Source organism: Bombus pyrosoma, linkage group LG11 (assembly GCF_014825855.1).
Source record: "Bombus pyrosoma isolate SC7728 linkage group LG11, ASM1482585v1, whole genome shotgun sequence".
Lineage (NCBI taxonomy): Eukaryota > Metazoa > Arthropoda > Insecta > Hymenoptera > Apidae > Bombus > Bombus pyrosoma.
The window spans coordinates 1,399,945-1,427,517 of NC_057780.1; the positions used below are offsets into that span (position 1 = coordinate 1,399,945).

The 27,573-nt window shown below is 39.3% G+C and overlaps 1 protein-coding gene and 1 long non-coding RNA gene across 6 annotated transcripts in view; one reads left to right on the top strand and one right to left on the bottom strand.

Moving 5' to 3' along the window:
• The window catches only part of LOC122573241 (peroxidasin-like), a 342,454-nt gene that overhangs the window by 140,802 nt on the left and 174,079 nt on the right, over positions 1–27,573 (top strand). The gene's annotated exons all lie outside the window — the stretch shown is intronic.
• LOC122573244 lies at positions 1,661–27,124 on the bottom strand. Of its 3 annotated transcripts, XR_006318693.1 has the most exons (5): positions 27,011–27,124; positions 26,731–26,859; positions 26,459–26,579; positions 26,040–26,310; positions 25,075–25,743 (listed from the first exon to the last, which is right to left on the bottom strand). It is a non-coding gene; the product is annotated as an uncharacterized LOC122573244 (long non-coding RNA). The 3 variants fall into 3 exon arrangements; XR_006318694.1 differs by lacking the exon at positions 25,075–25,743 and adding an exon at positions 1,661–1,790 and having other exon boundaries at positions 26,040–26,579; XR_006318692.1 differs by having other exon boundaries at positions 26,040–26,579.

Below are 27,573 nucleotides of genomic sequence, written 5' to 3' on the forward strand. Positions count from 1 at the left end.
TTTAATTCGTCCTGGCGAACGTGCAATTTTCGAAGGATTTGCGAAAGAAATTTGAAAACTAGGCGAACGATCGACGGACAAATATACTTTTTATATTTTAACTTTTGTATCTGACACAGAAAGAAATAGCGTTCTCCTAGTATGTTACGTTCCAACGTTAGTTAAATAAAAAGAATCTTAAGAGGGAGGAAACTTGAAGGAGTTAGCGCTTTTTTAAAAACACGTTGCATTTTTAATGTAAGCTAATTCATTAAGGTTTTTCTGTCTGTGTTCTTGTAATTAAATTACACGATGTTAAAAGAAAGCAAGTGTTTTTATACTTTCAAGCGGTAATACACCCAAGGAACAGTATTTTTTCCTTCAATAGCATGAGAAATGAAATTAGTATAGTTAGTACTCTTTGTTAAACGCGTCGTAAAAATCTGTTTCTATCGTGACCTTTTATGAGAGCTTTATTTTTCATTGAATTTTCTCATTGCAATTTTATATTGTAAAAAGAAGTTCGATAATTATTTCCATGGTAATGAGGATACAACATATTTAATGAGCGAACCAATTACCAAACATGATCCCCTAACCCTGTTATGAATTAAACAAAGCTACAGATCATTATATTTATCTTCTCCATTATTTTCACCGAGGCACAGAGAGACGCTGTATTTTCGTTGATAATTGTAAATCAATCTCGCCTTTCGTAATCACTACGCGTCACGTATTCGTGCTAATTGTCTCCGATTAAATACACGTAACAATTAGACAACTATTAATTTCTATTATTAACAAAAAATACGGAAGGACATTGCGCGATTATTTTGTACGCGAATTATAAACGTTTCCCACGTGGCTGAGATACTTTGATGCTGTTATTTCCAGACCCGTGATAATTACGCTCTTATGGGAATATTAATGTAATGCCGCGAAATGTTACGACGATACGTGTCAATTCGATCGTACTCAAGTGCATAACAGTATTGTAGAACTTGTATTTGTTATATTCGTAACGTTCTGCGCACGACTGTTTCTGTCGGATATATTACACGGTTCGTTTCGGTTTTCGTCATAGAAATAATATTATTCGCGTTCGACATCGTTTCGAACGAATTATTTCGCCTTAATTTCAAGCGTTACGCGTTTTACGAATTGGTTCGTGTCGACGATGAAAACGTGTTTACAGCTCGCCAAAGTTACTACTACAATAGTGATCGAACACTGTGATATACGTAGCGAAAAATTACCAGAGAATTCATGGCGAACGGGTCGAATCAGAGTTACGTTGCTCGACGTGTATCCTGCAATTTTAAGAGACAAAATACGATTAGGCGATGTAAGCTCTACGGTTCTCGAAGATCCAAATTCATCATTTTGCTGGGAATACAGTTGCAGTTAACTCTCAACATAGAGATGATTAATAGTCGCAAAGTCGAACATTATGTCTTCTCTTTCCTTTCGAAATTAAGTGTAATTAAGATTGTAAATTAAGTACATATTTATTTATATGAAACATTTTATAAATAAAAAAGCATATCGGTAATTTGTCCTTTTTTCGCATATTCGCACGTGATAATGATCGTACTCGTGCAAGCTCCATCGTGGTTTCAAGTATTTAGAGGCAAATAAGTACGGAGAGTCCGTTGAATCATCCTCATTCCTCGCGTCTTTTCAATTTGCTGCGATCTCGCGATTCAATCGCGTCAGACCGAGCGATTGCTGCAGAATCTCGGGTTAGCTTCGTGTCCGTGTAATCCCGAATGGATTATGGAGCAGTCGAAATACCAAGAGTCAGTCGTATCCTGTGGACATAGTCGTGGAATTATTACGCGTTTCCTATCAAGCTGCGCGCATTTAATCTACGATCGATCGAAAGTTTCCTAATTCACGCACCGAGGATCCCGATTCGCTTACGAGCTAATATCGAAACGACTCTTATCTACGTTATCTTCGTCTACGTTCTGGAACGAAACTTTCATCGGCTTTTGAACATTTTCGAGTGTTCTGCGGGCTTTCGATTATCAAAAGATACAGAGAGATATGGAGGGTGTTTCGAGAGCGTTTCCTGCTCGCTCTCAGATGAGACAGCTTTTCGTTTAAGCTGGCTGATGGTATTGGCGAGGATGATAGGGGATGTTTAACGTCGTTGGAAGGTGTTTAGGGTGCTTACATGTAGGGTGATCGTTGATTGCGTATCAGAAATTCTTTGAACCTCCCTTGCAATTTCTGAAGTTTATGGTACAGGCGAGAATATTTGCCATTTATCGTGATTGTTCGTGTTCGTTGTCACGTTATCGATATAACTTTTTCTCTTGTTATTTCAATTATTCAATCTACTATTATCGATAGGACGCGAAATAGATTGGTGGAAACTGAAGTTGTCCGTAGAAAACTTTGTTACAATCTTCAATCGCGTCATCAAATTTATGAAACTGATGGGCCATTTATTGGACGATTCTCGTTAGGAGAATCGTTTTCAAAAGTTGGTGGTAAAAAGTTGCTTAGAAAAATACAAAGTCTCGTAGCGATCACTTTGGCTGGTTCTAACGTTATAAAACTGTTATCGAATTAAACATTAGGAAAACCTATGATGCTTTATGGTTCGGTTCCTCGCTGACTAATTTACTATCCTCTGACTGACAAATTCATTGGCTCGGCGCTGGTCAAACTCGAGGGTCGGGAAAGCTCAGGCACCCATGCCTCGTCGCCCAATTTCTTGATACGCGACCGCGTAATTACGACTGTGTATCATCGAGGGTCGCGACATATTCGTATAATCTCGTTAGCGGTACGATGCACGGAAGCACACTCGACTATGCGTGGCAAACGCTAACGATCCATTAGACCGATGTCGATTCGCGAGCTGTTTGTCGCAATTTGAAAATGGCGACGCAAGGTCTCCCGAAACCATCGTAGTCCTTTGCCATTCCACGATGATCAATCGAATTATCAATCAACCGACACTGTCGACCAACGTTAATTAACAATAACAAGACGGGCCAATTACGTTCAACATGTTCCTCGTTCCTGAATTATACTTTGTCCATTTGCCACGTTCTGGCCATCTCGTGATAACGAATTCATCTTGGCTCGATGCTCCTCGTATTTCATTTGACGCGTTTTAATGCCACGAACCGTGTAAAAGAGATCATTTTGAGAAACGGAGGATTGGCTTAGGTTGGTTGTCGGAAAAGTGTCTTTCTTTTACAGACACGTCTTTTACAACGACGCATCTTTATACAAACATGAAACTTAATCTGTCGAACGTTGTGATCTTTAGTTTGATAGAACAAAATGGATCGTACGTGCATCCATTGTTTCCTTGTAAAACGAAAGAAACTTTTCGGCCGACCCGATAAAGCGAAGCGAACGATTCGATGGAAATTCTAAGTTAGCGTCCATGTTTTCTACATTTGACTTTTATTCGTTTTTCATGTTACAGGTAGTCGTAGTAAGACAGATTTCAATCGCGTGCATTTCTACATTATGAAATTGCATGTTTCTTTCCTGAAATAGGCATCCTGTTTGATATGGTTTCATGAATGCGATACGAAGTCATTTCTAAAATTGGTTTGCGAAAAGTGTCCTAATCCTTTACCTTTTCGGAAATAGAAGCAAATTTGTTAATTCTGAAACAACAATAGGTCTCTTAAATTTTGAAGTGGAGAAACTTGGGTAGAAAATTGTGAGTTGGAAACGGGTGTTTCGGTATCGATTACAAGCTGTATGTTTTACGCGCTATGCAGATTTCGTAAGTCGGTCATCTACGGAATCTGTCGCAAATCCGATTGCGCTTTATTAATTTATAGCATATCGAGCTCGCAACACCTGTACCTGCGATACGAAATGTAGTAATCCCTCCGAGGTACTAGAAATGTAACGTCGTGAAAATACTAGTTCACACACGAAGAATTGCAGTATCCCAAGTTCCTATTCGTCGTGCATTCCGCTTTATATCAATATGTCTCTGTATGTTATGAAATTTTACACGATGCGTTTATAAATTACATTTATCGAAGTTAAATAATTCAAACGGTCCACTGAACTGATGATTTATGGAAAATGCGGTAAAACACGGTATTTAGTTCGTATTCGTATCGATAATCGCAGAAGCAATTCCTCTCGAGCCAAGAATAGCAAATAGATTCGCGTGTCTCGAAAATCGAAACCGTGGATTAATTTTATCTTCGAAACTGAAAATGCAAAACGGTAGAAAGGGAAATTACTTGCGCAAATAACTTGCAGCCGATAAATGTACCGCTTCTATTTTTTAAGCCAGACATCGGAGAGCTACGAGAATCGTTTCAACCGCAAAACAGAGCGCGTACACGCGAAGCGTAGAGAGAAAGCGCGAGGTAAGCGCGGCGTATTTGTCGTTAAACTGCGAAAGTTGCGAATGTAAATACGACTCCCCCAGTCGCGCGATACACGTTGTCGTTGTAAACTGGCACGATTCCGCCGTATTGCTGCATCTGGCCCTCTGACTCTCGGTATCTTCCATAAATAAATGCATGAGCGCGTACACCAGCCCTACAAACGTATTCGACGTATGTTGCGTACGTAACGGTTCGTATGGTGATTGTTGTGCGCGCCGTCAGTTGTATCCGTACGTGCACGGTACAAACAATCGGTACGCGCATTGCAGATGCACCTGTACGTGGATATATACATACGTATGGGCTAAGCGATGAAACCGCGATCAATGGCCGCGAGATGGATCGCGTAGGTCCGACTCGCGGCCGTTCATATCGATTCTGAAAGAAAATCGGCGCAACATGGATCTAGCAATGATATAGCGAAACCTCGGAATTGTACAGGAAAGTATTGTTGCTGAACTGGTAAGCTGGTGTTTCAAATGCAGATGTTTTTGATCTATTGTTCGTCGGCGAAATTTCTTAGATGGGTTGCTTTATCTCTCTTTCTTTCTTCTTTCTTCTTTTTTCTTTTTTCTTTTTTTTTTTTTTTTTGAGGAGGAGAACTGAAGGAAACTTCGTATTCTCGTTGCAATTGCTTTTTGCACGGTATTTATTATTTCCCGTAGATTTCATCTTCTCTGTTACTTCATTTTTTATAATCTACAATTTTACTTTTAGTTTTGTACGTCACGTCGGATAACAGGGATATCACTGTTACAAGAAATTACGCGCCAATCATACGCATAGTACGTACATGTACAGCGTAGCTTGATTATTTTAACGACGGTTTATTTAACGTAACGTCGAACAAACGTTTGCGTTTGATTCGTTCCACGTAAAACGCTTATTCCGTTTCTAAAGTAAGTAATCGTAAAAAGAGTTTGACGGCTGGTGATTTCGCAGATAGATCTCGTAGTTTCATGTATATGTTACATCCGCTTGGAAATACAGACGCTCGATGCCATGAACTTCTTGCGGTAGTTTTTTCGCCCATGTATGTTCCGCAAGATGTTAGCCATTTTCTTTTTCCCCCGCTCGCCTACAAACTTTTCCCTTGGATTTGTTGCGCCATGCGTTCGTGTTTGCCTCTTTTCCCTCTGGCATTTTGCGTTTCTGGGCCCTCTTGGTTCTCCGATTGTTGTCGGGCGACGTTTCGTTCTGTTTTAACACTTTTTAACATTCCGCTCTTTTACTGCGACTTTTCATTTGTATAACTTGTATGTAAATAAAGCGAAGAAAATATTTAAAAGTTGAACGCGTAAAAGTTCCGAGAGGAAAATTGGATTTTCTATGCTAACTGCGTCTGTTTTGAATCTTTTAAAGTTACTATATTGTTGCATAAAACACAGCAAAGTCCGTCCAACTTCACGGATAGAACGAGAAAAACATATATTTTTATTCGATGATGTAAATCGACCAAAAGGAAATGACTAGACCACTGATTTCTACGCATTTCAGCGAAATTGTGCTACATTTCAAAGTTACGAGCACGGAATACGTATCAAATACAGAGAAACACGCGAAATATCTAAAGTAGAGTAGCTACGTGTTATAACTTTCAATAGACGAAATGAATTTCCATTTTAGTTCCATTTCTTTAGTTGTCTGATAATCCTTGATCGTAAATTTGCATAAAAATCCGCGGTCTACAAACTACGAATGAATATGCTCTCGCCGTTAATGAGTCAATATCGAGAAGATCCTTAGTTGGACGAATAAACACGATTTTGAATTGCAGGATAGTTCCTTTTTCTCGGTGGAACTAACGCGGAGCAAGGTAATCGATGGACGTGCTTCACGGAAGCGTTGTTTATCCGGTCCTGGCGCCCCGAGGTGCATTGTACCGCGGCGAAAGTGCGCTTTTTCACGGTGTACCGATTTCAAGCTTTTAGCTCACCCTACTGATTTACGAAATGGCCGAATTCGCTTGCGCCGTCGTGTGATCTCTCCGAATCGCGGTTCGTCGGACGCGTTAGTTTCCAATCTTGTTTCCTTCTCTAGTGGTTTGTTCTAATAAACACTGCAGCCAGCTTAACGAATGGCCATCGTTCTCCTGCCGTTCTCTTGCCCCGTTTTGAAAATATTTTTTTCTACAAACTGTAGACTTTTTCTCGTTTTCCGATATCGCGTTTAAGAATGATCGATCTTCGTCGTGCATACATTTCAGCAAAATAGATCACCCAAGACGTCGATTCTTAAGTTCGTGATTTTATCATTTGCCGCTGAAATTTTAAGACAATTTAATTTGGAGAATAAGAGGGAAGAAGATCCGTAAGCGTGATAAACAAAGATTTGATCGTTATTATCGTTATAAGTTGAATCTTGGAGATTTTCTTAGACTTTTTAAAAAAAATTCATAGGTGTCGAACGCATGTTGGCGTGTTTGCTTTGAAAAGAACTCGTGCTTTCAATTTCGAGACGCTATCTGTACGGCTATTCCATCAGCTAGATCACTTTACGCCGTCAAAAAGAATGAAAAGCGGAAGACTATATGGCTACATACGTCAGCATGGCATGGTTTTCACCGCTGTGTTTTTACCGTGATGTATTATGCGTTATGGATATGGAAATATGAAAATACGTCGTAGAATGTGTTCGTCACGAACGGTTCCAAATATGTCGATAGTTGAGTTTTCTGATCGTCGTTCGAATGGGCTACCTTTGTTCCCTTCCCGAAAGGAAAGTATTTCTTTTCTGTTCGCCGCTCTCGTTTCTCGATTCCCGCCGCTAACGATTTTTCCTCGCCGGCTAAAGCTAAAATTGAACAAAAACAATGCCGAGTTCTCACTGTTATTTTGCGGCCACTCTATTGGCGATTTTGTGACGCAATTTTAGAAAAACTGTTTACATTCTGAGGAAAAGTTAACTTGTACCATCGATTCCAAATCGATTTTTCTTCCTTTACTTTACGTCTTTGTTCCTACTTAATGGAGAACTTAATAGGAAAAGTCTTCTCGCACCGATCTAAATAATTTCCATACAATAAGTTGTACTCTTTACAACTTGACTCTGCGGCAAATTCTGTACGTCGCACTATCGCTTTGTTCAAACTCATAAAACATGCAAAGCGTGTATTTCCAGCGCTAATGGACGAGTCGCACGATTCGTAAGATCACCATTTTTCATAGTATCAACGTATGTATGACTGTGCAACGTACGAAGACAGATATCGAAGTTTTCGAAATGACAACGACGATAACAAATAAAGCAACCCGTAGCAGCGATTGCCAGAAGTTTCCGATCGGCCCTCGTAGTTTGTAACAGTTTTACGTTTGTAAACATCCTGCGACAGAAAATGGATAGAACTTTCCGACAGACATAAAATGCGTATCTTTCTACGAAAACGTAAAGAAGTTTTATATTAGATGCTATTACTGGAGTCGTTCTCGGACTATTTTGCATGGTGGAAAATCGGGAAACGTTTCGAAATTGTGGAAAATGAAATAAAGCTGTGTTAATGCGTGCGTGTTCACAGATTGGCGCGGAATGGTAAACAGCAAATTTCACGTTGTTAGAGACGATTCTCGAATAGCCTAGCGTCACTACCAAAATACAAATCGGTTCAACAGCGTAAATTGACCGTGGCTTTCGTGTTTATTTCGAAATGGTCAATTAAAAATTCAGTTGACAACTGTAAAATAGCCTGTAAAGAAGTGTGTGTACGAGAGAGAGAGAGAGAGAGAGGGAAAAATACGATGATATTCCAAGCTCGATTATTTAGTCGTTGCATTGTTTCGTGCTTCAAATATATGGGCAACGCACTCGAATTTTCAATCACCGGTTTCCCTCTTGAATTTTCCAGCTAAACGTCCGGAAACGTTTTATTCTGAATTTTAATGTTTTATTTGCGTTTTTTCCCATTTGTACGATTTTCTGCTACGGCTAAACTGTCGTATCGTACAGTTTAATCCATGAAGTTTGTTTGCCTATGGCAGTTGGAAATTTATAATTGCTTACCATACTTAAAAAAAAATATATATATTCTCTTTTTTAAAAAAAAAATACCTGTTAGAACATTTCAGAATATCGAAGGACAAGTCTTAATTATTTCGTGGCTTAATCTAATTTCTTTTAAACGGTTCTCTTGTTTTATATTTTAATTAAAGGTTATCGTCTATTTATCGTTTTTATCGAAAGTTTGGTAATCACTTTCTTCTCGGTGGAATTGCACCCTAGTAACAGTAGCAATAAAGACATCGAAAACTAACGATGTACATACCGTGCGTGTAATTAACAACTGTGAATTTTGATGAATAGCAAATTCATAGCTCATCAACGATAAGCAATATGTCGACCTATACTTTCGGTTTTCTTTCGAAACGTAAAACTTTCTCTCTGTGGATAGTGCTAGAAACTTGCAGTTTCACCTGTAAGTTGCGTAAAGAGCGTTCTTTAAATTTTTGGGTTAAAAGTTACAGGGTCACGAATGTGCCATGCTATAGAGTATCGAAAACCACAAACGTAAAAGTGCGAGCGACGATCGATACGGGTCATGCATTTTACATGTCAATTTCGAAAGGAAAAAAGTTTCACTAATAATTTTCTCTATTTGTATTGACACTATTCTCATGGAAATTTGTGAAATCTTTCGAAAAATTGATTGCCTGTAGTCAAGTTCTTTGACCAAACTAAATATAAAAGATTAATTCTATATACCTTGACACGCGTGTCAAATAACGAGCAAGCTACCGTACACGTATCTATATCTAGCGCTCAATTTAAATTCCTTACTGTGCATTTTCGCTTGTAAATACCTCTATATCGATTGATCGATCGAGTCGCGAGTATTCGCAAATTGCTTTTCAATCGGAAGAAATTTCATACACTCGTGCATACGCACAAAGAAACCGAGAGACGAGAGATAAACGATCGAATAAACAAAATACGTGGTTCACCTGGATGCAAGGTGGTTCAAAAGTTGGGATACTTTATAAGCGAAGGAAACAAGAAAGTTTTGTTAAACGTGGGTTCAAATATGATCAGTTGCAGAGTTATAAAATCAATGAATCTTAATGCGTTAAGAGTGAAAGAAAAGTTATAAAATTAACCATCGTCGTTACTAGGTTGCAGATCAGACAGGGACAGTTGTCCATTCTGTTCATAATGAATTGCAGAAATAAAAGAAACGATAGCTCACCAGAGTAGCAGAAACGTTGCAAATGTATCAACCTCGAAGCCTGTATCGCTGTTTGAAAAATATCATTTCGAATCACTCTCGAAAATGAGTGTCATCTTGGTCGTCATTAGACGAACATACACAAAATTGCTGATCCATCTGACAAAACCAAGAGACGTCTAAAGTCCGCGGAATATTCCAAAATCGATTGTCCACTAACATTTAAAACTTTGAAACAACAGAAGAAGTTTCTAAATAATTTAGAACGATTCGAGCGACCTTTTAAAGCATCCTATATATATATATATATACAAGCGTTGCGATATAAATTCGATCGCGATTCTCTTTTCGTCGTGGGGAACACGAGAAAGTTTCCACCTCTCTTTTCGTTTGACTTAATGGCCCGTGAGCCTGTCTTAATTCAGTTGGATATTCAAATCGGGCGGTCGGACCGAAGGTAGCTTGCATTTTAAGCTGACTGGACCGAATTACGGCTCTATCTACTACTCGACTCTCGGAATTCTTCACCCTCGCTCCTTCTTATTTCGTTCTTTTATCCTTTTTATCCCTCTTTTTGTTCTCTGGTACGTTCCATCTTTCAGAATCGTTTTATCTGATCGGCTGCCTCTGGCTATTCATCTTCGAGCAACAGAGGCTTGCTCGTCCGGGGATAAAATTGGAATTATGCTAAAATAAAACTCGCCCGCCTGTCTGGACCTGGAAAGGTGATTAGTAACTACCGATAAAGCGTGGCCGGTTTGATCGATGGCTCGCCAATCGCCGAGATATCGAATTTTCCGGCTATCAATTTTTCTTTTCATACGTGCCGTTCATAAATATCCGTTGGTTCGTACGCCTGTAATTTTCTGGATACGTCGCGTGTGAAAAAACGTCAATGTTCTCTACTCGTTCGGCATTCAACGAAACTATTCACTAAATAAAGTTATTCGTTTAGATTTGAAACTGTTAGCTGTGCATGGTTAATATGCTTTTGTGTCGTTACGAAGAGGCGAAGGTAGGTAGATAGGTAGATATGTAGATAGATTCATCTGGCTGGGAAATTTTTCGCGGTAAAGTCGTAGTTTAAATGAAAACTACGTCTGGTTGCATATAATCAGCATATTTCAGGATATGAAGCGGCTTCTTATTAAAAATTTCCAAAATAAAGCAGCGATATTGCTCATCGTCGTAATATAAAGTGGATTTTAATATGAATTGCGCAAAACAGCAGGCTCGTCGCTCTATATTAGAGAAGCTCTGTATTATTATTGCGCTGTACGGTAGTCCGCTAGATTATTTGACAACGCGATCCTTAGTTTCAGTTGAAATTTCGATATAAACGTTGAATATTTCCAACGTCCTAACGCGAGCGTATTAGCGCGCCGATAGGATATTAAATCCTCGTAGAAAACTCTCTTTTTCACGTGCGTGCTTGATCATGGATCGCGTCACTACGCGCGTGTTGCAAATGGTGCGTGAAAAGGCTCGTCGATCATCGGCTGAAAATCGTGGTTGCTCGTTTGAGTCAAGCAACGAATGAATATTACTCCACGTCGAGGAACCATCGCATAAAGATGTATAAACGAAGCATCGCGAGACTACAAAAGAGAAGCGAAAGGAGAGATGGCTGAACGAGGGAGTAACAAGGTAGAAGTTGCGAAGAGCGTGGAAACGAAGAAGCGAGAAAACGAGGGTTAGCAAAGAGAAATCTAAATCGTAAGAGTGCGCTGTATGCGAGATAATAAAGGTAATAAACGTAAATAAAGGAGATACGCAGGAAAGGGGAGAGAGAAAATAGCCAAAGTAACAAGATCTTAAGCGTATTTTCAACGACGGAACGACAAGAAGAAGATTACGCATTACGTACTAAGGGGAAAAATAGATTCGTAAAACGGTAGAAAGATATCGAAAGAAGTCAGAGAAAAGCTTATTTTGCTGTCTTTTAGTCATGAGAGGAGGCAACGTAATTTTGTGCTATGTTCCTTCCTTTTTCTTCGTTAATGTAGGATTTTTTATTGATCGATACAACAATTTACAATGAATTGAACAGAAAACGATGATTATTTAACGTGAACTAGTTACAGTAATGTGCTATAACTCAGATGACTAAACAGTTAATTGATAACTCTCGTCACCACGGTTCCAACGCTCTCTTTCATCCTCCTCGACAACGCCGACAACACTCTGACTTCTCAACTCACGACCGCCCGTTAATTCCTCTTTCCCCTTTAAGCATCCCTTTTTCTTTTCTCATAGCCCCATCACGTACGTGTTCCGCAACTGACCGCGGCCATGGTCACGTAGGATTTTTTTCCGCCTAATTCGACCGAAGGACCGACCACACATTGATGGGCAGCTCGGCCCATTGAAGCTTCCAGACCCTTTCGGCCTGCCGGCACTTAGGTTTTCTCGCAACATTATTTATGGTTCACTCGATATTTCTTAGACAATCTGTCCACTATACTACATTAATATAATTTTCACGTATCGTATACGCTCTTATTATCTTATTATCCTACCTTTGGTAGGATTTCAAACGCTCGAACCTCGCCACGACTCTCAAACAATTCGGTACGCTCGGAATGGAAGTGGGATAGCCGTGGAAAAGCGGCGCTGCGAAAGACAAAAGAGGTGTGAAACATTCCCAAGAGAAAGAGGATCAAGCACTGTAGGCGGATAAAATGCCGTCGGTCGAGAACACGGTCGTGCAGTCGTGCATCCCTAGAAAGAAAGCGAAATGGCGACGTTCCATCTTACATCGCGCAGACAATATTGCTCGCAGATACTTTAAAAGTTCGGTAATACGAGCTGCCATCCTTTCACGATCTCGGTTCTTCGCGCAACCCGTCCAGCTCTCCATCTTTCTCCTTTTCCTTCCCCTTCCTTGTATCTCATCCCTTTCGCCCCTATATCGCGCTATCCTTTGGCGTTGCTCGGATTTCGAAGTTGCAACCTGCCTGCGAATCGTTTCACCGGGTCATCCTTTTACTTCGAGCCTCGAGTCTCGAGTCGAAAACGTTTCCAGACTGCCAAATCGTGGAGCCCGCGGGCATGAATCTTAAGAATTGCCTCCTTACCGCCAGTTCGTCCCTGCTCGATCAATTCTTACGACAGGAAGTTTCGCGTATCCTCCCCTTCTAAGCATTTCTTTGACTTTCTTCAACTTCTTTTCGCCGCTTTACGCGCTTATGTTCGTCCTTAACCCCTTAAGCACGGCCACACTTTTATAAACCGTTCCTCCCAGACGCAAGAACGTAACGTTGTCCGTTCGTCCTTGAATCTTGCTAATGCGATTCGATAATTTTGGACAAAACTGGTCGATACGAAAAACTAGCTAAAAGAGAGGTAGAAGAGTGGCGAATCGGGAAAGCTCTTCAAATTGAAGCCTCCGAAAACAATTCTATTTTTCAGAAGTATCTTCGAACGATACGTTTTCCCTGGAAAGCTCTACTACGTTCGACGATCGTTCCAAAAAATGTTGTCGCTATTCGATAATCGTAAATGAAGGCAACTGTTAAAAACAAATAAAAGAACGGCGAATAAACGAAAAAAGGATTCGAAATAGGAGAAACTTGACGCAATTAAAACCTCTGAAAACAATGGAGCGCGAAACCAACAATTTTCAGCAGGCACGTTCCAACTCAATCGTAGAATTTAGGGTCGTTTCACTGACGGGGGCAGGACACGAGGCTGGTGTAAAGAGTGTTGGCGAAGTGGCAGTGAGTTATCGCTTTAGAGGTGCAGCCGTCGACGAGGTTTTACCCCACGAGAATGCATAGCGTACATATATCGTATGTATGCGTGAGCGAGCGCGTGTGCATACGGACACACGAAAACGGAGGCGAGGAGGATCAAGATTCCGTGCTGACGTCGAGCACGTATATCCGCCTAAGGTATTTGCTCGCTGTCCGTTCTGCGGCCTGACATGTACATGCACTTCTGTATACGACGAAGAGGAGCTGCTGCTGCTTTGAAAAAACTCCTGGCAAACGTGGTGCCGCGGACAACGCGAGAAAGCTTCTTCCTTAAATGCGTCGCGATAGAAGATCGGGCCATCGTCTCGCCTCTCCCTTTCTTTTCCCTTTTTCGACATCCGCTTCCGGATTTCGCGAATATACGTGGCGAGTTTATTGGCAACGCTCGACAGGCTGATTTTCATGGTCCAAAGAATTCGTAGGTTGTATTATCATACGTATAATACACGGTTGCTTCGGATGTTTCGCTCGCTATGAGGTTTGTAGGATATTTGATCGTGCTTTGCGATAGGGATGATAGAATTTTTGCAGAGTTTTATTTAAGAGTACAGAACACGGTATTGCGTAATATTTTTACCACTTGTCCCGAACATTTTCCGAGATTTCGTTGTGCTTTGTAAAGTTAGTATCGTAGAAGCTACAGGATGCTTTACTTGATGTAACAGTAAAGCGAAATTGTAGAAGGTTACATAACATTATAAAATTCTGCAGCCTGTCGTTATTCCAATGCAGATTTGATTATCGATAGAAGATTATCGTAATATCATTCTGCCACTATGAAGCGCGTGTGAATGGTTCTGAATATTGAAATCCTCTATTTTTCATTTCCGTTTGGTGTTTGTGATCGATAGCGGGAAATTTATGGAAATTTCGCTTTGCCGTTTCTAAATGGGCAACTAAGTCTTTTTTATCTTTTACCATTAATTAAACGCGGCTCGGTATTTTCATATAATGACCATTTCTGTAGCTAATAGCGCACCTAGAGCGGCGTGGGAAATAAAATTTTACACGTCGAAGCATTTGCTTTGGTTTATAACAAGGGATAAAATAGTATATGCTCTAGGAAGTAACGCTTCTGGGTGTCTTGGAACTGGGGACGCTTGTAATACTTTTTATCCAAAGAAAGTCGAAGCATTTGGTTTGGTAAGAAATTTCTCTCACGAATATGTATATGTATATTCGTTGTATATAAAATTATATAAATTTGAGGTATAGCCATAGAATATATAGACATTAGTCGATTAAGAAACTACAAATCGAGAATTTGTATTTAGTGGAAAGACGATAAAATGAATAATTCAGTACACTGAAAGCGCGCTCAGATAATTTTCTAAATTAAGAATTATCTTTGCCGTATAATGTATCACACGATATACCTTTGGAACAGGTTTATATAAGGAAATTGGGCTCACGGGAGACGGGAACGTTTATTAGGATTACCGTCTGTAGGTATTATATCATAGGTTTACGATCTGTTAATCAGTATTGACGACCAAGGAACAAGGAGTTAGTATGTAGTCAACACAGGCAGGGAAAATTATAACGATTAGACGATTTTCGAGCTATGGTTGTTTGCAGGTGAAACCGAGTGGTTCGTAAAGTTGCTAGCCCCAGATATCGTTAGCTCTGGATTATGCACCTAGACATCTGCTTTTAAAGTTTCAACCGACTGTTTCGCTTAGGCTTAGGCCACGAGTATAGTTTGTGTTCGATTTCGATCATGATATACCGCGATATTTGAATGTTTCGGAAGAGTTGGAAATGAATTCGAAGCTGAATGATTTCATATTGGATAAATAACACATACGATTATTAATTGAACATTTGAAGTTCTTAAAATTAAGGAGATTAACGCTTTGACTGCCACGCTGAAATCACATGTTTCGCTTGGGACGCCACGAGAGTATTTTTATTATTCGAAGCAAAATAATAATAAATTGACGATGTAAGACAACGTTCTTCCCCGATTGACCGACGGGTGACCACCGTGGTAACAGTCGATAGCGTCATATTAAACAAGGCTTCGTTTATTTCAACGAACCATTCGCATTTGTTATTTCGTCGTAAGCAAAACGTGCAGAATATATCGTTGAAAACGTGTAGAAGATATTAGTTAACAATATTTGCTCGTTCTATATATAACAGTAAGGTATGTGCACACTTCCAACTTCAATTATGTGATTATAAAGCAGCATTTGCGATTATTTTCTAAGCTGTGTTTATAACAATATTCGTAGATTACTCCTCAAAGATGTGGATGCAAACACAGTGCACCGTTAGATGCAACATTTGTCCTCATTTTTTTTTTTTTTATTGATGTTCTAATAAAAATGTTTAATCGTTCAGTGGGGCACTTTTTATTTCAAAGTATCTTCTATTTATCGGTTACATTCAAAATGCCCTCACTGTCAATTTTCATACAATTTTTACAATTGTAAAAAGTTCAAGCACTCCGGTCACCAATTGTAAGAAGTTCAAGCGATAAAGGAGCTGCGCAATTCTGACCTGTAGTCTTCTTACAAATGGCGATACGAGGAATTACACAAGATAACTGAAACCTAACTATGTCTACTTGTTCCTGGTCGCAATTTAATATTTGAGACTTCGCTGGACTATCAGGTTTTTCAGGTCAGCTCCGCGAACGACATATCGCTCTTTAAGAGGTCAATGTCGTTCCTTATTTAACGCTTCGATTCAGGATGCATTTAATAAATCCTGTGCTTAATAATTTAGGAGACTAGATTTACGCAAAAACCTGGCTTTCCTGCCGAGTATATAGATCCGATAGAAAATTTAACGCTCTTAATGCACCTTGACGGAGATGATTCGTGAATATTGTTCCTCATATTCACTACGGAAGCCATTGTTTCTTCGAAGAGCCTCGTCACGAAAGGATTAATCAATCAGAACGTCCAGCTTCCTTTCTTCAATTAGCACATTTTTCTTTCACGAAACTGGCTTACTGGTATTACTTACCGTTCATTTTTGTCTCGTTCTTGCAAATGTATTTTCCGATTGCCAGAGAAATAAGATCTCCAGTGATTCGCGAAAATATTCGAAAGCTTTGGTCGATGTATTATACGCAGTATACCTGATGCGAAACATTTTGGAATTTCATCTCACTCGCTGATCGTTTACTATTTGCGGTAAAATTTTTAAATACATTTTCAGATCGGTTTCAAATATCACCGACATAATCACGCACGCTCGTGTTTCCCTACAACGGTAATGAATTTTCAAAGTGTTTAATACGCTCTCGCCAGATAATACGTCGTTGTATGTAGCATTTTTAATCGAACGGCCGATTATAAAACCGAGTGCTTATTATCGAACGTAAAATTATTGGAATTCGTGGAAGGTGTTTTAAAGTTTTCCAAAGCAAGCAGAATTAACGTTGAGATTGAGACAGGTGACAGGCACAGGCTCTGGGCGAATCGCGACAATAAAAGAATCGTTAATCGATATTTCGGGGCTGGTCGACATGTACTTGGCCTGGCTGGGATTTATATGGAGCACCTAGCTGAATTTCGGCCACTCGAAGTCGATCGAGAGATAACTCGAATCGTGATGGATTTACTGCGGCGTTGAAGAGCCCGAACTTTTGGATTACACACAGCTTTGTGGGTTGCGCCAAGTTTATTCGCGTACCCCTGCACGGCTGTATTTTGAACACAGATTTCCGGTAGTTCGTGGAACGACAGTTCAGTTAGGATATTCAGCGATATGAATTTCCAGGTCTTTGAAACTGATTGACACGGCACGAGCTCTATTCGGTTCTTTAAGTGGATTAAGGATCGCCTTTGAACATTTTCAACACCTTCGCCGTTCGTTTATACGTCCTCCATAATAAACATATGTACGATCGTGTTTAATAAATTCTTCGACACGGTTCAAGTTTATTTAATAATCGTTTACTGCGTTATCGTGTACCTATCTGCGTCGATCGATACATCGAACATTATTATAATACGTCTATGTGTTTTTATCAAAAATAGATCTATTTTAAATAATAATATTTATTCAGACGTACTCCCTTTCTTGGTGTAACGCACGTAGCTTTTTTTCATCTTGAGCGACAAACCGAATAACAACGAACTTTAAAGTCGCGAAAATATTTCAACAGTGAATGGAGTTGCGCGAATTTCACGCGATATCGTTTGGAACGCTTATTATCGTTTAGAAATGGTACATTGTATGCGTAAATGTTTGAAATATTGTTTAAAATTTATGTTTTTAGTAACTTACAATAACCGCTTTTATATATCGAAAAGCAATTAATTCGATAGCGTTGTTATAACCAGACGTATAAATCGTAACGTCGAAATGTTAACAGGAATCACTGTAGTTAGAGAAAAGTTGAATAAATTAATTGCCAGGTAGCGATAAATCGGCGAACGATTGGAAATGGTGAATTGACTTTAAACAGGACGTGTATTTATCGGCGTGCGAATAAAAACAGACAGCGAAGCAGCCGTAATTCTCGGTGTCTTATCGCGTTATCTAGCGCCGTGTTCGCTTAATGCGGCAGACATGTTAAATTAATCGTTCTATCGAGACAAAAGATCACGGTTTAATTACGTAGAGAGCGTTTCAGCCAAAGTACGGGGCCTGCCATGTTGAAATGTCCGCTGCCTCACGCGAGGCTATTGTCCGAAACGTTTAAAAGCGGCCACCTTATCAGCGTTGCTGCTCACAAAGGTTCTTACGTGAAACTCCATTATCCGTGCCGAATCAGAAAAAATATATTCCCTCTTTTTCCTTCCCCCCTTTCTGCCGCTTCTCCCTTTCGTCGTCAGGCGGCACAGTTTAAACTGTCGGAAAGCAATTAAGAGTGGGCGTGTTGAAGAATAACGTTGTGTGTGGCTCTACTTGATGAAATTCGAATAGCCGGTAAATTTGTACGTTCGTGAACAGTGAGTTTAAAAGGATAATAAAACGAGAATAAAGTAGGTTATTACGTTGTAAAGAGCGGATAAGAATGTCACTTAATAGCGGAAAGCAACGTTCATTTTCAAATTAACTAATCGACTTTAATGCCTGTACGTCGCGGAGATTTAACGACAGAATAGCTCGTTGCGAGTTAAACTGGCGGATTTTCTTCGTACATTTTCTTATATTCCTCGTTATTACGTCGAACTTACTCGAGTTACTTATTTTACACTCGGCAAGATTCGTATTTTCTTCGAACTTGAGAAATTATTCATTCGTGGAGAGAGTGATCGGAAGAAGGTATCAGGATGAACGAAGAAGGCTTTCGCTTCGCTTTTTAAAAAATCCTTTCCTCCGGGAATCGATAGAAACATCCTGATAATTTTTCCTCCGACGACTTTGACGATCGCGTTTCATTTAGAAAATTATTTCTGTAATTGTAGGTCACCGAAGAACCTACTCGGTAATTTTACGTAATTCCTATCTTTACAAAGAGTCAGTTATATATATAAGTACATGTTGTCAATTATTCCCATATTTCCAAATTATTTCATCTTCGAGCTAAACGTATGCACGTTCCTTCATCCTCTGTATAATTTTACAAATATCGTTTCTCGTGATATCGAAATATCGTTCGCCTCGACTGTTACACGTTTAGCTAATCCTTCCATTTTCCGTTACCTTTATATAAAAATATTCCTTTCTAAATATATTCGAATATCGGGATAAAAGGATCGACAATAATCTATTTATCACGCGATTTATTCCCGTGGTCTTATTCCTGGTCATTGATTAAAGGAGCGAATAAAAAAGGTGATACAAATTTCGCAGGCGACATTGCCGAAAGACATATGAAAAAGCATCAGGATTCCTATTCAATATCCAAAAATACACTTTCCCTCTTCTTTCTCGCTTTACATTTTTATTGTATTCACCTTCTGAGGATCTCTGGTAATCCCGGTCCATCAAGAAATAGGGCGAAAGAAAAACATCCTCTCGCATGTTAAAGACATCGAGAAGAAGAGGGTGCTTCCTTTCTTGCCTGAAAAATTCTCGAGAATGGGCGCTTTTGTTTCGGCAAAGCGGTTAAAGAGCCTCGGCGTATCCGATCGGGGCTCGATCCGTATTAGATGAAATCTTGATTTGGGGACGTTGGAGGTTGGAAAGAAAAAAAAAAAAAAAAGGGTGGCGCACGTTAACTCGGTAAAGTGGGTGGCGTATTTTCCACAGCTGCTTATTGGCCGGAGCAACCTTGTCCCCTTGGTTATCGAGGATTTATCTGGCGGATGCGCGCCAGCCATCGATTCCTTTTTCCTTAACGTAGCCGGGTTAAATCGAGCGTCCCTCGCGGCTCCTGTCAACCCACCCTTTATTTTATCCCAAAGCATTTTTCTCCAGTCAGCGTGACACGCTGCGACTTTAAAACGGAAAACAGCACCGAAATTTTTGTTTTCTGTTTAATCGTTTCGCCTTATGAATCAGCCACTGTGGTGTAATTACGAGGTTGCGTTTGTTTTATGTCGGATATAAATTGCTGTTTATGGTTTTCTGGAGATGTTAGGTGCATGCAAAAATTCCTGGAAGCTTCAAAAGATAAGCTTTATCAAACGATAATAGTAGCAGTCTCCTTTGAATTTCTGAGTTTACGGGAGCTGTGTAACGTTTTATGTAACATTTGAATTTCCTTCGGAAGAGGAAATATAACGTTTCGAGTGAAAATGTTTAGATATTCTTGAGAACATTATTGGTCCAATCTTTCTCTATTCGAAATATTTTTCTATGATAACGCGAATATTTCAAGTTACGGAAGATTGAAGTATTACTCGTGGCAATTTTATTCCCATTCAGCGCGATAATCGCGCTCGATTGAAGTGGACCGAGGAAAATTTATTTCGATAATCGTTCGCAACCATTTCCATTAACTTTCCACTCTCGATCGATGGTAGAACGCAGTTTTCTGTTTAGAAGTTTCAGGAGATATTCTGCTGAAAATGAGATTATATCGTTGCTTTTGTTGTAATTTTAAATAGAATCGTATTATCGATTCTAATTTAGTAGTTTGCCGAAACATTGTCTGTGTAATTATCCTTTCCAAACAATATGTTGGAATCTATTCAAGCTTAATTCTTGATATATTCTATAATTCTACATTCGCTCTGATTTCAAACTAAATTTGATACATATAATTTCATTCAGTGTGTACGACATATTTGCTTCGTGTAACGCACGTTTACATATAATTATCCTTGCACGAACAAATAGATATCTATCGATATAAAAGCAGTGTAAATATAATTCAGACTCTTTAACGCGTCAATTTTCTGGTAATAAGCCCGTTTTCTATCGAACGTAAATCGTTGTTAACGCTTCTTCGATTTTTTCCGAACCGACTTTTTCGTATCTCCTGGAATTTCCTTTTAGGTCAATGCGTCACAGTTTAATCGCGTATGAAACGGACGCGTTTCAATCACGTTTTCTCTATCTTCGACATATTGCCATAAACATGAAGTATTTTGGTCGACAAGTAAAACATATAAATTTCACGTAGCGGTTAACGCGTTCGAATATCATCGAGCCAGTAAAAAATCATAGAAACACGAGCAACAGTAATTTTCCTAAAATCATAAATAATTAAGCGATAGTAATTTCACGGAGTGGGAAAATCACGAGCAATCATTTTCCTACGAAACAGTGGTAACGCGTTCAAGTTGAAAACACGTGATTCGCGACAGTATCCTGAATGGAAGTAGCACAGGTTGATATAGTAGCGCCTTGCAGGATGATACAGTCCACACACGGTATCCGCAGGAGTTACGAGCCTTTGGGGGTTGATAATTCCATCCGTCTGCGCACAATGCTCAGACGACGGATACGTGGTGTTAGTGAACGTGTAGTGGCCCGCAGGCCCGCAACGCCCTTCCAGTAACCTGTATGAGTGAAATTGCCCCTGAAATTTATGTTCCTATTGGGGATGATCGTTTCCATCGTCAGTGCTCTGTTTGAAAGCTGTACGCGAGTCCCTTCACAGCTACCTGCATTCTGACGAGCAACGTGATCTATCGCGCGACACGGTTGAAAAGAACGTTCGTTTCCTTTTCAATGGAAAAACGCGTGTAGCAGAGGATATATGCGAAGTTGTAACCTAATTTTTATATCCACGTGCTCGCAGATTTATCGAACGACCGATATTTCCTCCGGCCGAATGACAAAGGGATGAACACGATACTCGGAACGTTGAGGGAAATATGGTGCTGGATTTCGGGAAGTAAGAGGCAAAGGCTTTAGCGTAGAAGCTTCGGAAGGAAGAAAATTCTGAACTGAGAGACAGGCAAGTTGGCGTACAAGGATATCGGGATTTAAGAATCGATTGTTTTATTTTATCGTAGGATGCACGTGCAGTGTTATTTTAGACAATTAGCTCTTTACGAAACGACTTGTCAAATGTTATAAAGAGAGAATTACTTGAAGAAGAATGTAAAAGGCGAATTAAATTACTACGATGTAGTCGAGTTTTAGGAGTGGAAACGTGGTTTGACGAGGAAGCTGGAGTTTATTTACCGAGCCATTAGAGTGCTTCGAATCGAACGTGCGGGGATGAAACGAGCATTTCCATTCTTCGGGTCGTTTGCCCACCCAATCTCCAATTTGCCGGTCGTTTATCAAGGAGCATCTTCGAATTAACAACAGAAATCAAATTTCTTTTCCTGCAACTGAACCGCCAACCATTATTCAACGTCCGATGTCTAATACGATTTACGATGTTGGCGTAGTGGAAAGTAGAAGACAATGTTTGTTTCGTTTCGAATTTCTTAGACTAGTGCTCGATTCAAAGCTACGTTCGTTCTATTAAGACAAAAGGAACAACGCGCATGATTTATTTCTCGATATCGATGAAACGAAAGAATCGCTTTCTCACGACCACCGGCGCGACTAATAGTCCGCGAATGTTTATGCAAATTCAAATTCAAATTTTTGCCATTTGTTGCGCTTTCAAATAGATATGCCACGATCGCACAAAAATTCCCATTCTAATAAAATTAACTCGCAATTTAAAATCAAAATACCTCTCACTCTGCTGTCCGTAGCTCGTGGTTCAGACATATTTGCCACTGAGAAGACGCTTAGCTCTTAGAATTCGTTAGAATTCACGCGAGTTCCTAATCTTTACTTTGTAAGAGTTTAAGTTCGAAGGTATACAAAATCTTGATAAACTCGATGGTCGAGAGAATTCGAGGGCTTCAGTCATCTCAGAAGTTTGAACATCTTTGGGGTTTGCCGAATCCCTACGGCCCCAGAGATTCCACAAGTCTAGTGAGGTTGAGGTACCGAGGGATCTCGAGGATCCTGACTATTACACAATCCCGCATATCGCATGTGTATCGCATCCCATGGGCACACCTATGCTAATATCGAGTTACACGGGTCCAAGATACTCCGTATAAGCTTCCGCATAGACGAAGGTTTAGTTCAAAATCCTCCTTGTTGGCTTCCTCCAGCAAAATGATTAATATCGAGGTCCATCAATTAGACGATCATGCGATTCTCCATTTTCTTCGTTTACGACCTTGAAATGTACAGTTGCGTCTATCTTTGAAAATAGGCTATTTGACTCGTTGTCAGTGGCGTGATAATCGGCGGACGTAACTTCTTCGCATTAACAGGAAAGAAGTTTGTTGGAAGATAACATTTTCTGTCGTAATTATCATAATTCAGTTTGTGTAGCACCTGTTCGCAATTTTGAGTGGCCGTCCGTTTATGGTACGGACAGGCCCGTTCCCTTCTTTAGGAAATTCCGAATTACATGTCCTCCCCGAGTTGTAAATCTAACGACACCGAGATCAGGTAAAAAACCCCGGGAAAGGACCAGCCGGAAGGGCACGATGGACGGGCGAAACCCAACGGCTGGTAGGGAGATTCGGCAACGTAGAAGGACGGTTCATCATCGGATATCGTGCCGTGCGGGTGAAATATTTCACTCCCAACAAGATCCTACCACCGTCGTGTTCATAACATCAACGTTACTTTTATACAACAAGTGCAAATACAGTGCTAGATTTCTCTAACGCTGGATCTATTAAACCTCCTCCATCTTGAGCGTTAGGTCATTCGAGGTACGCGATATCGACCGATCGGTTTGACCCGACCGGTTGCTCTTTAGTCGACAATTCGCAACAGCGTCATTCGAATCATTTTCTCGTTTTCGATATTTTCACATACCGAGCCCGAAGCATGCGATGCTTTCTCATTCCTCCGCAAGTTTCATTATTCCACGCAAAGTTGAAACTCGAATCTGAAGATATGAAAGTTTTAAGTCACGCGAATAACTTTGTCATACGTCAGTTTCTGTAGATGATCCAACGCTGGCGAATAATACTGCGTGGGTATAAATCGCGGGGCGCGCATCATTCAATTTCTAGCAGGCAATTTCATTGGTAGCCTGATCAATGCGTTGGACACAATCTCCATGACGCATAGCGCATTTTGTCGGCATACACGTCCGCCACACGAGGAGGATGGACGCAATTATCCGGCCTGGTGTTCACGCAACACGGTATTACTTCGTGCTACATTTGACTCGGTGAAAAGATTTGTGTTGCGGAAAATTTAAAACCCTTCAGCTCCGGCGTAGTATCGGCTTATTGAATTATTGCGCGCATTGCGGTCCACACCATGGTCAATGGGAAATACGATTTTTCCGAAACGGATGAGCATTGCGAGTTTGACGAGGCGACCACCGCACGACTCGATCGAGTTACAAACAAGCCATTGGCGCGAATCGCGTTCGCAGCTCACCACTCGGTCAATGCTGACCCGATTCGATTGTTTTACTAGAAACGATGAAACGTTATCCGCCATGCTTCGGGATGTTTATTTTTCTTGATGAAAATTTCACGGTTGTTTATCGAATCGGCGCGTATCTTACGAAATAGATGGTGCACTCAAGATTTGATTCGAGATTGATTAAAAAAAAGTTTTTTTTTTAAATTAAGTGGAAAGATTATAATTATTTAGGTAAAATATTAAAGGTAAGAGGAATTGTCCGATGATTGATAATATTTTTGATATATTTGATCTGCAATATTTGACGATACTGTTTGTAATAATAATTTATTTTAGGTAAATTTTCGTCCAACCATAGACTTTTATTTAAAATCCTCCACGATAACAATTTATGCATTAACTGATCTTGCGATTTCGTTATATTTATAACACGAAATGCCATTAATCCGCTGTAAAGCTATTGTTTCGATAAATCGTCCTTTTTGGCGAAAGCGTAAAGCAAGAAATAACGAACGTTTAATAATTTGGTGTTTGATGGAACTTTGAGAAGCAACGAAAACGTGTAGCGTGCAGTTACGACCCATTAACTGAAATATTGGATTTTAATTATTTTCAATGTAGTAATGAATTACAGTTACACTATAGTACTACTAACGACAGAAGAATCCGTTTTATTTCAGTAAATAAATTAGCTCTCACATACGATAGAAGAGAATTTATCGAAAGCTTTCACAGGTTTCCCGTTCTATAACGGGTCGATAACGTTTTAATCGCTGTTCTGCCAGATATTAACTTTCCACATTTGTTCCTTTTTTTTTTTTATCCGTCGTCGCATAAATTCTTCTATAACAATGCATTTCTCATCGATGCATTATATTTTCACATTGTTAACTGTTACAGAATAATTTGATTTACGAACTACGAAGGAAATATCAATTTGTTTCTTATTACATCATAGAACGATGAATTGTTTTTTAACACTGTTCCAGTTCGATACATCGATAGAATATATTTTAAAATGCTACAAATCTGCATAAACCTGCATAATATTTCACGTAATCGGTAGTGTAATCTTATACACAGTCAGACATTTATCAGTAATATTATATATTGCAGTACAGAATGATAAGTAGTGTGGGCAAATATACGATCGGACACCTTAAATATTATTGTGCGCAATCGAACATTTGTAAGTAACATATATTAGTCTACGACGATAAGTAATGATAAATAGTGAAAAAATAAAAATAGTGAAGATAAATATCATTGGGTTCGTACATTCGAACTTTCATTGTTCGCTGCATTACATTTGCAAGATTTATTACCAATTTACACCGTGGTAGTACGAATGGTTATTTAAAGTGCTTCTACGTTGAGTAAAACAAATTCTGACGCATTTTCTAGAGTAAACAATGCATAATAGAGTATCAATTTTTCGTATCAAATGCACGGAATATAAATATCAAATATCAAATATCAAATGCAGTAAGAATAGTTTGAATAATAGTTTTGCAATATATGTTTCTACAAAATGCATAGGATTGTACTCTCGTAATATACGTTTCTGCAATATACAATTGTACTCTGAATTTACAGTAACAAAGGATTGAACTCAATTTGCAGACAAATTGTAAAACGTTAAAGAAGCTTGGCTGTCGATTGCAATTCAAAAATATCCTTAAAAACTGATATTTCGATGTCACCAGATCAAGTTGTTTTCCTTTGATAAAACTTTCCCACCTTACAAATACTTTTGTATCTAAAAAAAAATGATATATTATACAATTATATCAAGATAAATCAAATAGTAATAATCATAATAACGCGTATACGAATTATCAATCGAACCAACAGCTCAATTCTACTTTATAGAGGAGATCGTAATAACATTTAGATATACATACATTTCACACGCGTTAACTTGGAAACATACCCGAGCTGGCAATGTAAACGAGTTTACTTTCGAGCAGGCAGCGAAATGCCCTCGCTAAATTACTGCATTGCTAGCTGCTCACGTCAAAGTTGCCAGGCGAATTATTTATCTACGGTACTTACCGATTTCTAGGGTAATCCAGTGTGTATCGCGAAATTTCATCTTGTCCGTCACGTAGCCTCCAAAGGCGTATTTGCTGCAATTCCTCTTGACACAGTCGGAATCGCTAATAAGTTGCTGGAATACGTCTACAGGACCAAAGAGGAGCCTTTTCACCTTACGTTCAAAATTCCTAATATTCGATCTTTGGCTTGGCACCATGGTCAAATGTGTGCTTTCAAATCGTTAAACTCGCTTGTCCTCTGATTCACGAGTTTTATCTCCATTCGATCTCTTTTAAATATTTTTTTATTTAAAGAATTACTTATCGTATGTATCGTGCGTTGAATAATATATCGAATCGAATCGCTGGCTTTAGTCGAAATACTTTATATACTATCCAAAGGTCTTATCTTTTAGATCGATAAACGTCGCTACTTACGTATAAACCTATAGAAACTTGGATACAATCAGTAGTATAAGCCTGCAAGTAGGCAGACATCTGCGAGTAATATCATACAGTACACGACGTAAAGTAGCGCAGGAGGATGTATAATCTGGAACTTAAATCGTCACTGTACGTATATATTCAGTAGTATAGAGCTGCACGTAGTTGGGAATTTACGAGTACTTTCAGTTCACCGTGACAAAAGCAGTATGAGTATGGTCAGATATTTTATTAATCGGTATAAATGTACATTCAGTAGTACAAACCTGCGAATAATTGGACGACTGCCACTAATATCAGCCCTCGAAGATAAGTAGTGCAAGTAGGCAGACATCTGCGAGTAGTATTATACGGTACACGACGTAAAGTAGCGCAGGAGGATGTATAATCTGGAACTTAAATCGTCACTGTACGTACATATTCAGTAGTATAGAGCTGCACGTAGTTGGGAATTTACGAGTACTTTCAGTTCACCGTGACAAAAGCAGTATGAGTATGGTCAGATACTTTATTAATCGGTATAAGCGTACATTCAGTGGTACAAACCTGCGTATAGTTAGACGACTGCCGCTAATATCAGCCTACGAAGATAAGTAGCGCAAGTGGGTGGTATCAGACACGTTATGAGGTACTGTACTTTAATGTTCGGTATTGTAGACCTGCGCATAGTCAGACATCTATAAGTATCATCAGCTGATGGCGATAAGTTAAGTACGTATAAGGTAGGTATATGGTCAGACACTTCACGAGCCAGTGACACCAACTAGCGCATAGTCAGACATTAGCTAATATCAGTTTATAACGGTAAGTAGTATAAGTAGGCATATGGGACGCTTGAAGTATCACTGTAAGCGTAGTTTTGAACTTGAGGGAAATTGCAGAATATGGATTAATTATTTTTAACACGCACACGAACTTTTTTCATGTTATCGTTGCTTTTCATTATCCCTATGTCTTTTAGAATATAAATTATCTGGATGTAACATCGTTGAATTTTAGAATTCTAAACATGTTTCATGTTACAATTTTTTTTTTGTACTAAACCACAAACTTTATCCTTACAACGTTTATCTAAAAACCTATTTCTGATTGTTTAATTAAAAAAATCA